Source organism: Bos indicus, chromosome 29 (assembly GCF_029378745.1).
Source record: "Bos indicus isolate NIAB-ARS_2022 breed Sahiwal x Tharparkar chromosome 29, NIAB-ARS_B.indTharparkar_mat_pri_1.0, whole genome shotgun sequence".
NCBI lineage: Eukaryota > Metazoa > Chordata > Mammalia > Artiodactyla > Bovidae > Bos > Bos indicus.
The window spans coordinates 11,984,691-11,997,114 of NC_091788.1; the positions used below are offsets into that span (position 1 = coordinate 11,984,691).

At 39.7% G+C, this 12,424-nt stretch overlaps 1 protein-coding gene and 1 long non-coding RNA gene across 15 annotated transcripts in view; one reads left to right on the forward strand and one right to left on the reverse strand.

Annotated features, from left to right (window-relative positions):
* The window catches only part of DLG2 (discs large MAGUK scaffold protein 2), a 2,332,068-nt gene that overhangs the window by 1,708,472 nt on the left and 611,172 nt on the right, over nucleotides 1-12,424 (forward strand). The window lies entirely within an intron of this gene.
* The window catches only part of LOC139180779 (uncharacterized), a 52,624-nt gene continuing 51,388 nt past the window's right edge, over nucleotides 11,189-12,424 (reverse strand). The window contains exon 5 of the long non-coding RNA XR_011565029.1: nucleotides 11,189-11,347. This is a non-coding gene — a long non-coding RNA (uncharacterized lncRNA). The remainder of the gene's footprint in view (nucleotides 11,348-12,424) is intronic.

Genomic DNA, 12,424 nt, shown 5'->3' on the forward strand with positions numbered 1-12,424 from the left:
AAGGCTTTAGCATAGTCAATGGAGCAAAAGAAGATGCTTTTCTGGAATTCCTTTTCTTTCTTTATAATCCAGTGAATGTTGGCAGTTTGATCTCTGGTTCCTCTGCCTTTTCTAAACCTATCTTGTACTTCTGGAAGTTCTCAGTTCATGTACTGTTGAAGCCTGGCTTGAAGGACTCTGAACCTTACTTTGCTAGCATGTGAAATGAGTGCAATTGTGTGGTGGTTTGAGCATTCATTGGCATTGCCCTTCTTTGGGATTGGAATGAAAACTGATTTTTCCAGTCGTGTGGCCACTGCTGTTTTCCAAATTTGCTGATATATTGAGTGCAGCACTGTAACAGCATCCTGTTTTAGGATTTGAAATAGCTCAGCTGGAATTCTATCACATCCACTAGCTTTGTTCATAGTAATGCTTCCTATGGCCCACTTGACTTTGCATGCCAAGATGTCTGGCTCTAAGTGAGTGACCACACCATTATGGTTATCTGGATCATTAAGAACTTTTTTGGATAGTTCTCTGTGTTTTCTTGCCACCTCTTCTTAATCTCTTCTGCTTCTGTTAGGTCCATACCATTTCTATCCTTTATCATGCATATCTTTGCATGAAATGTTCCCTTGATCTCTCCAATTTTCTTGAAAAGATCTCTATTCTTTCCCATTCTATTGCTTTCTTCTGCTTCTTTGAATCATTCATTTAAGAAGGCCTTCTTACTTCTCCTTGCTCTTCTCTAGAACTCTGCATTCAGTTGGGTACATCTTTCCCTTTCTCCTTTGCTTTTTACTTGTCTTCTTTTCTCAGCTATTTGTAAGCCCTCCTCAGACAATCATTTCGCCTTTTTGCATTTCTTTCTCTTGGGGATGGTCTTGATCAATGCCTCCTGACATGAACCTCCGACCATAGCTCTTCAGGCACTCTGTCTATCAGATCTAATGTCTTGAATCTATTTCTCACTTCCACTGTATAATCATAAGGGATTTAATTTAGGTCATACCTGAATGGCCTGGTGGTTTCCCCTACTGTCTTCAATTTAAGTCTGAATTTTGCAATAAGGAGTTCATGATCTGAGCCACAATCAACTCCCGGTCTTGTTTTTGCTGACTGTATAGAGCTTCTCCATCTTTGGCTGCAGAGAATATAATCAACCTGATTTTGGTATTGACCATCTGGTGATGTCCATGTGTAGAGTCTTCTCATGTTGTTGTAAGAGGATGTTTGCTATGACTGGTGTGTTCTCTTGAGAAAACTCTATTAGCTTTGCCCTGCTTCATTTTGTACACCAAGGCCAAACTTACCTGTTACTCCAGGTATCTCTTAACTTCCTACTTTTGAATTCCAATCCCCTATGATGAAAAGGACATCTTTTTTTGGTGTTAGTTCTAGAATGTCTTGTAGGTCTTCATAGAACCATTCAACTTCAGTTCTTTGGCATCAGTGGTTGGGGCATAGTCTTGGATCTGTGATGTTGAATACTTTACTTTGGAAATGAACCGAGATCGTTCTGTCATTTTTAAGATTGCACCCAAGTACTGCATTTTGAACTCTTGTTGACTTTGAGGGCTACTCCATTTCATCTAAAGTATTCTTGCCCATAGTAGCAGATATAATAGCCATCTGGATTAAATTCCCCTCTCCCTGTCCATTTTAGTTCACTGATTCCTAAAATGGCAAAGTTCACTCTTGCTATCTCCTGCTTGACCACTTCCAGTTTACCTTGATTCATGGACCTAACAGTCCAGGTTCCTATGCAATACTGTTCTTTACAGCATTGGACTTGACTTTCACCACCAGACACATCCGCAACTGAGCGTCATTTCGTCTTTGACCCAGCCCCTTCATTCTTTCTGGAGCTATTAGTAATTGCCCTCTGCTTTTCCCAAGGAGCATATTAGATACCTTCTGACCAGTGGGGCTCATTTTCTGGTGTCATATCTTTGTGCCTTTTCATACTGTTCATGGCGTTCCTGCAGCAAAAATACTGGAGCGGTTTGCCATTCGCTCCTATAGTGTGTCATAGTTAGTGATTGATTTGACCTTTGGCTCATTGTTCTACAAGAATTTGGGTGTAGATAACTCTTCTGGACCTCTTCTTGTATTTCTTCAACTGCTGCTATTACAATGTCATGCTAGAAGTGTGCTGATATCTTGAAGTTCTGTTTAAATTTTTAGCTTTATATTCAAATTCTTAAAAACAATAAAAAAAAAAACCACAAAGTCTAGAAAATTCTGTCAAAGGATTTTCTAGGCACCAAGCTATTTTCCCATTATCATTTTCTGGAGATTCATCGTAGATGAATGATTTCCAAAATAGCTGTGACATAATCCTCAACTGTTTTGAATGTTAAAGCATAGTTTTAAAAAAAATGCACCTTCAACAATAATAGGTCTCTCTCCTCTTACATAAGTAAAACCTAATTAGTAGTTCCAAGGCAACTGCCAAGCTGAATCTGGAAATGAAAGAAAATGATTCATTTTATAAAATTCTGAAAGAAAAATGACCATGAGAGAGAGCATACAGGAAAAAAAAATAATAACAGAAACCACCCCAAAAGACGAATTATCTTGCTTCGGCCAATTTATTAATTCTCTTCTTATGTCACTTGTATCCACCTCTTCTTCCCTTTACAACCCTGCATTTATATCTTCTTTCTCTTTCTCCTCTCCTAACCTTCCCCAAAGGAAGTGTGAATAATTTAGATTTTGTGATTTACCAGCTGTACCACACTGTTTTTCTCTAAATAGATATTCTTTTCTTTTTCTAAAACAATTTGTGCCACTCCCCTCTCACGCTTCTTAGGGAAAATTCATTCATAGTTCTGTGAGTAAACTGACCTAAAGTGAAACTCCATTAACTTCTTTAGACTTCTGTGGCTAGATCACCCTAATTCAGGAAGTTGAAAGCATCTACCCTGCTGTAAGAGGGATCTTTTGGTGGTAGTGCGGGGATCATTAGTAATAAACCTTTCAGTTCTTCAACTGCAAATTGGGTACTTTTTCCCCTAAGTATTTCTTGTATCTCAGAACTGAAAGGTTTCTGTCTTATATGTTGTCTTCATCCAACTCTCATCTGATGCATCAGAATACCACAGAAACACAACCCTAGGAAGGAGTGCCTCACCTCTGCTAGAACTCTCTAAGGACGGAGAACTGAATGCGTTCTCAGAGCTATCTATTAGATACTAACCGTCATTTTCCTTAAAATCAAAATGTGTTTCCCGATACATCTCTCCATTTATTCAGTCTTCCTCCCTTGGAAACTCAATGATGAATGCTAATTCCTCCTCCACGTCTGTTTGAAAAGTTATGCCTTGCCCGTTCTCCACGTCTCCATCTTTTAAGATGTTTTGTGCTTTTCCTGTCACTCTTGCGGTAAATTTTGCCGTACATCCATTTATCCTCTGCAAAGATTACCCTTTTAACAAAACCTCTTTTGATTCTTTATAATATTATTCTTCCACTTTAAAAAAGGCAGGATTATTGCATCTGACTTCTATATTTATTTCCTGTCACCTTTGCAATAAGCCCCTTAGTGTTTTAAATAAAGTGACCTTAACGTCAGAACTCTCTGTTGTTTCATGGGTCACCCAGATGCATAGTATATATTCTCCTTGTCAAAATAGCAGCTTTTTAAATTTCCCCTGCTACTTGGCATTTAGTATCATTCACTATAATTTTATTTTATTTTTTCAATTATTTTTTCAAATGCCAGTGACATATGATTTTAATGGATTGTAGATTACTGTTGTAGTCTTGGACTGAATAGATTACCTGTTGGCCTTGAATTTTTTGGAACAGATGGTCGGAGGCTAACAGTGTTGATAATTTTCCAATTCTTTCATTTATTTTTACACAGTGGCTTTTAATAAACCCTGCCATGGTGATACATAGAACCACACATGTGACAGAAGTGTGATCTTCTTCATCTTTTTTTACACAATACCAGAAACTTTGGATCTGTTGTTGTTCAGTCACTAAGTCATATCCAATTCTTTGCAAGCCCACGGACTGCAGCATGCCAGGCTTCCCTGTCTATCACCAACTCCTGCAGTTTGCTCAAATTCATGTTCATTGAGCTGGTGATACGATCCAACCATCTCATCCTCTGTCATCCCCTTTTCCTGCCTTTAATCTTTCCCAATATCAGGGTCTTTTCCAGTGAGTTGACTCTTCACACAGGTGGCCAGTGTATTGGAGCTCAATGTTGGAGCCTAGTGGTAAAGAACCTGCTGCCAAATTCAGAGATGTAAAAGACCCAGGTTTGATCCCTGGGTCGGGACAATCCCCTGGAGTAGGAAATGGCAACCCACTGCAGCATTCTTGCCTGGAGAATCCTGTGGACAGAGGAGCCCAGTGGCTACAGTCCGTGGGGTCACAAAGAGTTGGACACAACTGAAGCAACTTAGCACACACAACACACACACACTCAGATCATCTAATTGTCTTCTCTACAGCAACTGTTAATCAGTAAAGCCCCTTGTCACATCGTGATTTGAAATTTATATTAGTCTCTTTTTTCTGTAAGATTTGCTTGACATTTGAAGAAAAAACTCAGGAAGAGAACTTTTACATCTTTTACAGAAAGAAGGTCTGTTTCATTTGCTTGAAGGGAAGCTGGTAGACAAGAGGAAACGTAAATGAGGCATTGAAATAATAAGGAAAAGCAATGGACTCAAAGATAAGATCACTAGATTGAAGCCCCTGGCAGCCAGCATTAACTCTACCTAACTGATCTTGGGCAAGTCACACCCATCTTTGGTTGCCTTAGATCAGTGTTACCCCAGTGTGTTTTAAAATATGAAAAGAATCTATAGGACTTTCCTGGTGGTGCAGTGGTTAAGAATCTGCCTGCCAATGCAGGAGACACAAGTTTGAACCCTGGTCTGGGAGGATTCCACGTGCCACCAGGCTCCTAAGCATGGGCTCCGGGACACACAGGCTTCATAGCTGTGATGAAGCCCATTGCCCTAGAGCCTGTACTCCCAACAAAAAATCCACTGCCGTGAGAAGCCCTGGGGCCACTGCTGGAGAGTAGCTGCTATTTGATCTGTGAAGACCCAGCACAGCCGTAAGTAAATAAGTAAAATTTAAGAAAAACATTAAAAAGAAAAGGATCTATAGTCAAATAAGTCAACTGGTATCTCACCTCTCTTGTAGATTCTCAGCAAACTTTAGCGTGTTTAGGAGTCTGTGAAGTCTTCCAGTCAAGGAACTAATTTAACTTTGATTAGTACCATAGCTTTCAAATATATTCTATTATGAAACCTTTTTTTTTTTTTTTTAAGGAACACTTATGAGACACCTACTTTTTAGTGGAGTCACTCTGGGATGTGCTATGTGTGAGCATCTCTTATTTTTATTCTAAAATCTGCATCGTATGGTGAGAACATAAATAGATTTAGGGAGGATGAGTAGAAACAGTTTAATATTCAGAATGAGTATTAATTGTGAGGACCCAGTATCACTTTGTTTCACCCAAATATCAATAAGAAAATCATCTTGAAGACCATGCAGATATGTAGGCATTATCTGAATAATGAAAAGGACTTTAAAGCACTTGGTTTAGACCAACCTTAGATAAGAACTGAAGCTGTAACTGCCTCTGCACAGAGCTCTTTCCCCCTACCAAGACACCATTTCCTCTTTAAAAAAGATCTTTAACCCCCGGCACCTCCTGACTCCAACACTTGAGAGATGGATAGGGCAGTCATTGCTGCTCTTCTTACTTTCTGGAAGAGAAAGTTGGACCTCAAAGATGCAAACAGATTTTCAATATTATATAACAAATAATTGCGAGATTAGATTCAGACCCAGATAGCAATTTTCTAAAACCACAGTCCTTTCAGCAGTTTACTCAACCCCTCTGGTTCTCAATCTTGGTTATGTGTTTGAATCTCATGGTAAGTTCTTGAATGCTATGCATGCCCAGGCCTCAGTCAACTCTGAATAATCAAACCAGAAATCTCTGGGTTAGGAGCCAGGCCTCATTTATATATTTTTTAAGTTTTCTAAATGAGTCTGTTAATAATGTGCAGCCAGGTTAAGAACCACAGTCCCGCCTTAACTTAATCCCATCCTATGCAGCTTGGCTGCTCAACTGCTTCTCCTGAGGATGATTTCCGAGATAACTAATACTCATTCTATCTAGCTGGTTTAGCATTTTAGCAATTTCCAGTAATGGGTTGAAAGACATTTAGCAATAGTTCACCCTTCAGAATCTGTCTCCTATAGTTAGATTACATTCTGAAACACTAAGAAAAAAAAAAAAAAAGCTGGATAATTATTTCCTGGTTGTTGTTCTCACTGTTAAATCATTAAGCCGTGTCCAGCTCTTTTGTGGTCTCATGGATTGTAGCCCACCAGGTTCCTCTGTCCATGGGATTTCTCAGGCAAGTATCCTGGAGTGGGTTGCCATTTCCTTCTCCAGGGGATTGTCCCAACCCAGGGATCAAACCCATGGTTTCCTGCATGAGCAGGCAGGTTCTTTACCACTGAGCCACCAGGGAAGCATTATTTCTTGGACTCCCTTTTAATTTCTCTCAAGTGCATTAAAATTACAACATAATGCAAATACAATGATATATTTTATTTAAGGGTTAAAGGGTTTAACATAAAGAGCTTTTATATAAAGGAGTAAAGCCTTCCATTATATTATTTCTTTCACTTATATTCATTTTAATAACCCTGTTAATAAAACTTGCTCTAGTCATCATATATTGGTAGCTACTACAGAGGAGTAGTTTTAAAATTCTTTTAACATACCCCACAGTAAAACACAAAAAGTTCCCTCTAGTAGATGTATATTTCTCTACTCTAAATGCATTCATATGTTGTTATGGTAACATATTATGCACATTTTAAACCATACACACACAAAAGAAAATGAAGTAGGAAATGGCACCCCATTTCAGTATTGTGTGAAAAATCCTGTGGACAAAGGAGCCTGGTGAGCTGCAGTCCTTGGGGTCACACGAGTCAGACATGACTTAGCTACTGGACATGCACAAAAATATAGGTGAAGATCAATGTGATAAACATTAATAGAAATGTTAATATTTCTTCCTGCACCCAGCGGATTGCCCTGGAGTCCCTATCATGCTGTTCATTTGCTGACCGCTGCCACAGAGAAAGCTGGAGTCAATCAAAACATCACTGGCACTTGCTCTCTCTCTGTCTATGGAATGAAAGGTTAAGAAATACATTAATGATTAATGGAGGAGGAAGACATGCACACTGTTGAAGCTTTGATTATGTCCCTCATAAGCCGATGTGACCCGGCGCTCACGCTTTGTCCCAGTCTTTCATTGTTACGTCCAGTGCCTGACGCACAGTGAGTGTCCAATGAAATGACCTTCATTCTTCATCCTCTCCTCTCTCAGTCAGCCCACAAATGTAAAACAGAAGCACAGCACAAATGCCTCATTCTTCCTTAAAATAGGAAATTTTTATTACTTTTCCTTTTATATGCCACATTATTTTTTCAAACTTATTAAGTGGATATTTCAATGTTTATTAACTAGCTCTATTTACAGTATATCAGCTGAGGAAATACAAAGATGAAAACAATCTCATCTTTGCCCTTGAGAAGGTCAGTCTTCAAGATGGATAGAGGCACTGCAGGAGCCAGTGTTTTATAAGATCGTTTTCATAGCAAGAACCTTGAACAGGAAAAAACTGTTTCCAACATTAGGATCAACAGAAGTACCATGTCTGATTATGAAGTTTGATTGTTATTCATATGCTGCTTTATATTATAGAGTCTTTTCAGGTTCATGGTATCATTTAATTCTCAAAAACAAAGTAAATCAATCAGTATTACCCTGTTTTACACAGAAGAAAATTAATATTTAGTAAACATGTTGTTGTTCAGTCCTGAGTCACGTCCAACTCTTTGCAACCCCATGGATTGCAGCATGCCAGGCTTCCCTGTCCTTCACCATCTCCCGGAGTTTGCTGAGATTCATGGCCATTGAGTCAGTGATGCTATCTAAATATCTGATCCTCTGTCACCCTGTTCTCCTTTTGCCTTCAATCTTTACCAGCATCAGAGCCTTTTCCAATGAGTCAGTTTTTCGCATCAGGTGGCCAGAGTATTGGAGCTTCGGCTTCAGCATCAGTCCTTACAGTGAATATTCATGGTTGAGTTCCTTTAGGATTGACTAGTTTGATCTCCTTGCTGTCCAAAGGACTCTTAGGAGTCTTTTCCAGCACCACAATTCAAAAGCATCAATTCTTTGGCACTCAGTTCTCTTTATGGTCCAACTCTGACATCTGTATATGACTAGAAGAAAATTAATACTCAGTAAATATATTAACTACAAAATTCATAAAACTAGAAACTGATAGCAGATCAGAGTCTACATTCAAAATTACTCTCGTTATACCAGGTTGCCTTCATTTTTAAAAACACCTAGGTTTTATATGTGGCTATTATTTTTCATAAATCTAGTCACTGGGCATGATAAATCAACTTCCTTCTTTCCCATTCCAATTTTCTGTTACTCATCAGATCATATTATATGTGTTTCATAAAGAGGCTACTGCAGTTAATTTCTATTCTCCCTTATTTAAGGTTTCGGTTCTTGTTCATTTTAATAATGAACCATCCATCTTTAGAGAAAAGTGAATATCACTAATTCTCTCTGTCTTCCATGGAATATTTTGGTATCTTTTTCCCTCTCCATCACTCAGTCATGTTTGACTCTCTGCAACCCCATGGACGATACAGTCCATGGAATTCTCCAGACCAGAATACTGGAGAGGGTAGCCTTTTCCTTCTCCAGGGGATCTTCCCAACCCAGGGATCGAACCCAGGTCTCCCGCATTGCAGACAGATTCATTACCAACTGAGCTATCAGGGAAGCCCTCAAAAAGTGAAAGTCACGCAGTCCTGTCTGACTCTTTGCAACCTAGGCCGAAATTCTCCAGGCCAGAATACTGGAGTGCGTTGCCATTCCCTTCTTCAGGGGATCTTCCCAACCCAGGGGCTGAACCCAGGTGTCCCGCACTGCAGGCGGATTCTTTACCAGCTGAGCCTGAAATTTGTAAGTTTTTTTTTACAGTGTTTCTAGAGTGTCACATTTCCTTGTTCTGTGTCTTAGTGCAACTTTTATGTCGCTAATACTCCCAGTTTGTCTCACCATGTTGCTATTCCTGAATGACTATGGAAAGGTCTGTGTCTCGCCATCTGTACATGGCTCATTTCTCCTATCATACTTTCTCCTGCCCCTACACCTCCCACCTTGGTACCATCACATGTGTATTTGCTAACACTTATTTGAATTCCCACAACACTTGCCGTCTTCCTTTCTTACAAGTCTCCGGGCACCTCTTTCTTCAGCCTCCTTTGTCAGCATCATGCTCCTGCTTCCATTTGAGAGAATGAGTCATCTCACCTCCAATCTCTCTGTCTTGGCCTCGGTCCTCTGTCCTATTGAAATACATGGCCAGGCTGCACACGTGTTCCTTCTATGTTGCACACCCCACGGAAACACTTCATTCAAATGCACATGATTTTTTTTTCTGAAACCAGGCCAGTTGCTCAGTGTTCACCATGATAGGCAGATACTTGATGCAAAAAAAAAAAGGAAAAAGAAAAGGAAAAAAAACAATGAAAAACAATGACAAGAACACCCAGCCAATCAGTAAAATGTCCCTTCTCTGTGTGTACAATCAGCTCCAGCTGTAGGCCCTTTATCTTGAGAGTTCAGAGGATAATGCACACATATAATTAACCCAAATAAACCCACTTTCGTGAAAAACATTTTGAAGACTTCAGCACAAAAGAGCATTTTTTGGGTCCAGATCCTGTACTATTCTGAATATTTTAAAAGACCGCACAGAAGCCTCATCAACAGTACTCTAATTAAACTCATCAGTTCGCAGATGTTTACAGGAAAATGCTCAGCGAAAATTTTCACCAAGAATTCCTGTTTCCTGAGGAGAGAAACGGATGATGACAATGTACAGGAGCTAACAATAATGAGCACTTTAATGAGCCTGCCACTTTACATGGGTCAGTATATTTAAATCAGTAACCCATTTGAGGCAGTGATTCTTCTCATACCTATTTTACAGATGTCAAAACTGAGGCTAAGTAGGTCAAACAAGTTTTTCAAAGTCAGCTAGGTAATGTCAGGATCACAACAAGTCCTGGTTTGTGTGACTCAAAAGCGTGTGCTCTTAACCACTACATTATTTTGCCAGTATCACACCGTCTTCCATGATGGAAATCAGTGTAGATCTTCCAACACTTCACAGTCACCAAAGAGAGTATGCTGCTGCTAAGTCGTGTCAGTCGTGTCCAACTCTGTGCGACCCCATAGGTGGCAGCCCACCAGGCTCCGCCGTCCCTGGGATTCTCCAAGCAAGAACACTGGAGTGGGTTGCCATTTCCTTCTCCAATGCATGAAAGTGAAAAGTGAAAGTGAAGTCACTCAGTCGTGTCCGACTCTCAGTGATCCCATGGACTGCAGCCCACCAGGCTCCTCCGTCCATGGAATTTTCCAGGCAAGAGTACTGGAGTGGGGTGCCATTGCCTTCTCCGCTGACTGAACTACTACTATTTTAAATTACCAGTATTTCCCCCAATATCCTCTCTCTCCTCACTCCTCACTTCCAACCTCTCCTCCGCTTCTGTTTTCTGCTCTAAAGATTTTTTTCCTGGTGGTCTGAGAGTGTGTTAAGGGAGTCATTCTCAGAAAACACACTTAAAGATAACATTTTCTAGCTTGTTCCAAGGCTCAACATCAAGATGGAGGAAGTGCAATTTAATAAGTGCTGGCCACATCTCTTTTTCACTGATAATCTAATGAGCTGTGTGCTTTCTATATCCTGGGGAGAGAGACAGTGAGCCCCTGTCAGAAACAGAGCTTTTGTGCCACTTGTAATCTAATCCAGTTGGTTTCTGGCCTTTAGGGTCTTTATCCATTGGCTCCTCTCTGCTTATGGCAATAAATTCTTCCCCTCTTCTCTTTTTTCAATATAGATATTTCTAGGGTGCATGGTCACAGTATTCAGAGCTACCTTAGGCAACCACCTTTTAAGACAAGACAGTTCTATACATTTTAAACCATATATATGAGCATTATTTGTAAATATTCATTATCTAGGTATAAGTGGTAGTCCTTAAAAAAAAGTGATTGGTCAAACATATAAAAAGGTTTTGGAGAAACAGATATATCAAGCAACTTTCCATTTTATTTATTTTTGACTTTGTCAGTGTATTTGGCTGATGCAATATGTTGTCATCACTGGATTCAGCAAGAAGGATAATGATTGCTCAGGCTTTTATAACACTTAGGCATTCACATCGCTTCCATATGCAAACTTAGAAAGAGACTCTGTTCTCCTAAAGGAAGAAAGAATAGATAATGTAAGTCCTAGGAACCAACACTCAAGGGCTGTCTCGTTTTCATCTTTCCAGCAGAACTGTGATCCAACTGATAACTTTGCCACTTGGGGGCTGTGTGACCTGTCTGTTGCTGTGTTAACCTCCAGATATTAGTTTTTCCCAGAGTAGGTCTAATTATTAATGTCTACCTCATGGAGCTATACTGGAGTGGGTAGCCATTCCCTTCTCCAGTGTATCTTCTAGACCCAGGGATCAAACCCAGGTCTCCTGCATTGCAGGCAGATTCTTTACCGTCTGAACCAGCAGGGAAGCCCCATGGAGCTATAACCAGGATAAATTACGTAACTTATGTCAAAATATACACATAGTATTTCCAAGATATATGACATACAGGTGCTAAATAAATGTTAGCTCTTATTAGTATTACTATCATTTTTGCTATTTGTCTAAAAGCTGCCATCATCAACTGTGTTTGCCATGCCTGTAGTCTCGCAACAATCCCACTCTGCATGGGTCTAGTTTTCTATCCATTCATTTCATAAACAGCTATGAAATGTGAAATTTAGTAGAATGTGAGTCTCATGGGAGCAGGGACTGTGTCCATCTGAAGGAAGCAATAGGGATGAGTGGTTAAGAGTCTCTGGAACCAAATCATCTGGCTTTGATTTTTGCCTCTACTACGATTAGGTCAATGACTTCGGGCAAGTTTTTTTAACTGCTTGGACGCATGCTTTTCTCATCTGTAAAATGAAAGTAATTACATGGCTAGTCCATAGGCTATTGAGGGATTTGATGGTGTTTATATATATATAAAAAGATTTCGAACAATGCCTGACATGAAATAAGGCTTTGTAAGTGTCTGCTGTAATTCTGATTATCATTCTTATTGTTTTATCACTATATCTCTAACGTGTAGAACCGTGACTGACACGTAATAGATATGTAACAAACGTTTGATCAATGAATGAACAAGTGCTAGACATTGGAAGTACAAAAAGAGTTAAGAGAATGTTACTTCTCTAGAAGAGAACAGTACAGACATTTACAACTCAATGGAGAGCTCAGGGTCCGCAG